The sequence below is a fragment of the Arvicola amphibius genome, chromosome 14 (assembly GCF_903992535.2).
Source record: "Arvicola amphibius chromosome 14, mArvAmp1.2, whole genome shotgun sequence".
Lineage (NCBI taxonomy): Eukaryota > Metazoa > Chordata > Mammalia > Rodentia > Cricetidae > Arvicola > Arvicola amphibius.
In genome coordinates, this window is record NC_052060.1 from 39,558,115 (window position 1) to 39,561,548 (window position 3,434).

General features: G+C 39.5%; 1 non-coding gene across 1 annotated transcript; it reads left to right on the forward strand.

Moving 5' to 3' along the window:
- Nucleotides 1-3,086: 3,086 nt before the first annotated feature.
- LOC119801567 lies at nucleotides 3,087-3,192 on the forward strand. Its single transcript, XR_005283249.1, has one exon. It is a non-coding gene; the product is annotated as a U6 spliceosomal RNA (small nuclear RNA).
- The last annotated feature ends 242 nt before the right edge of the window (nucleotides 3,193-3,434 follow it).

Sequence of the window (3,434 nt, forward strand, 5' to 3'; positions counted from 1 at the left end):
AAAACAATGTGTGGGACATGAAAGAAAAAGGGTCATATGTTGGAAGGAAGAGGAGCAGTGAGGGACGGTGGGAAACCAGGAAGATCCTGAGGTGAGAATAAACAAAGCATGACAGTATGCACCTCCCAAAACATCATAACCAGAGCTATTAAATCAATTAAAATATAGAAAAATAGGTGTGAGTATATTACTGAAGTTTCTTAAAGAGAATCTTGGCTCCTATAAGTGATTTTATGGATCTCTACTATCATTCAGGGAACCACAAGGTGGTCAGTAAATGAATTTGAAGATTACTTCTCTCTACTGCCAGGACAGTACCATCTTGCGAGAAGTTTTAGATGCTCCTAAAAGAGGAGATGTTTCTATAAGCTAGTAGTCCATTTGGCTCATCTTTTCTGTATTAGAATTTTTTTTAACAGAAAGCTTGCCATGTTCCCCATAATCTTAGATTTGTCAGGATGTGCTAGGTCTCCTGAAGGTCATGTTAGCTTTATCTTAGATTCTTTCCAGTAGTCTCATACAATGGTCCATTAGTTTCCATTTAAATGTACCTCAGTTGAAGTACTCTTATCTCTTTTGGTTTTATTTCTTCTTTGACGTGGTCTCACCAAGCCCCAGTAACTTACTAAGTAGCCCAAGTTGGCCTGAAAGTTGTGCTTATCCTCCTGCCTCTGTCCAGGGGATTACAAATTCATGCAACTTTCCCCAGCTTCACTTTTATCTTGTAACAGAGAAGAATTTGGTTGCACGCTGCCTAATAAACTGTATTATTTACGTACAATATCATTCTAACTGAAAGCTTATGTTTAAAAACTGTAAAAAATTATTTAACTTATTTGTATCATTTGTTACTTTATCTTTTAAAATCCTGAGAATTACCCCCTAGTTCAGAGACTTCCTTACACAGTTACAATGAATAACGTAGTTTGTGTCGTCTGGCCTTACATATACGTCAGGCAAATCTTTGAAGCCTCCTGATGTTTCCCCAGATGGCGTGCCTCCAGGGGGGCACTGCCAGCTCCCATCTCAGAAGAGTCCCACATCAGCAGCTCTCAGGAGGCTTCTCAACTCAAGCAGCAGAGAACATTTGTTGGACATAGAAGAGTTTCCATAAAAAATGGTTTCCTCTGCTTAGAAGAGAGCTCCGAGAAGGCTTCTGGAGTTACTTGAAACGAGAAGCTCTTTCTATCAGACTTGGCCTGCCTCACTTGGCCTTCTAGATGTGCTCGAGGGGTTTGGCTTCCAGATATTTGGATCTAATTAATCACATACAACGTGATTGAAAAGTAGAGAACAGTAGTGATGTCCACTGAAAATCTTAGGAATCCTCTGATGCTGCCTTCTTTTTAACACTCATTTTAAATCTGTGTCTTGTAATAAAAGAAAGAATGGAAAGGAAGTTTGGACACACTCACTTAGTATCTTTTAGAACTGAACTGGAGAAACCAGGTCAAACAAGAAGAGAAACTTCAGAATCATCCACTGAGCACTTTCCCTGGGCACAGGTCTGCTTCTATGACACAAATGGAGAACAGGATAACTACCTGTTCGCTTGAAGTTAAAAATAATATATTTAGGATTGGGGATGTAGCTCAGCTACACAATGATTACCTAATGTACAAAGAAAAACCTCCTAGTTTTATAGTAATTGAAGTTATGAAAAAAGAAATTGATTGACAAGCTAAATGATGGTTGTATAGTTGCTATTCCTATCTAATTAGTAACTATTATTCATTGAGAGCCAAAAAGGTGACAAAAGAGAGAAAATGGAATCTAGCAATTCTTTGTTGGTGAAGCAAAGTAAATTATCATAAAGCTTGTTTATGAGGCCGGTGTTGTAGCACACGCCTCACAAGTGGTCTGAGCAGGCCCTGGCAGGTGGTGTTGAGGCAGGAGTATTGACGCGAGTAAAGGAAAGCCTGAGATACATAGTGCATTTCCGACAAACCTGGAATACATAATAACATGCCGATTCAACAACAAGAAGAAAGAAAGAGAAAAAAGGATAGATAAAAAGAAAGGAAGGTAAAGAAAAGAGAAAGAGTATCTGTAAGTCATTGAAGAGTAAATTAAATGGTCTACAGATGAATGGAGAAACCAGAGGACGTCAATTGCAGCCAAAGGAACTAAATCAAAGCACATAGAATATACTTGATATCAATGAGGTGACATATTCTTAATTTCGACATTGAGTGAGATTTTCAGAGATAAGACAGACAAAATTTAAAAGCCACATAAAGACTGTATCATCCTCAGAATCTTGTTGAATAAATTTAAATCATTCTTAATTTTCAGAAAGGAATCTGAACCCAGGGAGAAGGGTTAAAGCAAGTGTTAACAATAAGAAAGGCATTTCGAGTCATGGTGAATTTGTTTTCTGACACATGGGTAACTAAACAAACATCAAGAGAACGCGATGACACATTGATGTGGTGATGTAATCATGTGTAATTCTGCAGTTCCAAGTCAGTGTCATGTTTACATGCTAGGCACTGAAAGGAAGCATAATCGCTCTAAGATACTTTTACTTAATCAAGAAAGACAATTTGGTGAGGCAGCTAACAAAATCCACACTGCGAACTTCTGGTAGAACTTCGCTACCGAAATGGGTTCACCAATCATAAATTTTTTTTTTTTTTTTTAGAATCTTCTCGTTATTTTCTTTTTTTTCTTTTTTTCTTTTTTTTTTCCTCATGGTTTTTTTTTTTTTATATTTAAAAATTTCCATCTCCTCCCCTCCTCCTCCCCCTTCCCTCCCCTCCTCCTCCCCTCCTTCTCCCCCTTCCCTCCCCTCCCCTCCACCCATACCTCCCCTCCCTCCCTCTCAAGGCCAAGGAGTCATCAGGGTTCCCCACTCTATGCTAAGACCAAGGTCCTCCCAACTCCCCCCAGGTCCAGGAAGGTGATCGACCAAGCTGAGAAGGCTCCCACAGAGCCCGTCCATGAAGAACAATCAGAGCCCAGTCATAAATTTGAGAGGGAGTGAAAGGCTTGGGAGGAGTTGGAGGGGGAGAGAGAGGGAGAAAATGGTGACTATACAATACTCAAGTAAAAAAAAATTAAAAATTAATTAAATTGAAAAGGATTGAGCTTGTTTTGGCACAATAAACTAAAATTGGGTTGATGGAAAAAGGATTAGCATGGCCATTGCACAAGGATGTCACACAAATTTGTGAAGCGCTCCAGAATTCTTTTTTTTTTTTTTATCAACTAAGCAAGGCACATATGGGCTCCCAGAGACTAAAGCAGCAAGCACAGGGTCTATATGGGTCTACACCAGGTCCTCAGCATACTTATTATAGCTATCAGCTTAGTGCTTTTATGGGACTCCTGACTGTGAGAACAAGTGGGTGTCTGGATCTTGTGCTGACTCTTGGGACTGTTTTCCTCCTGCTGGACTTCCACGCCCAACGTCAACATCACAGTTTTTGTTT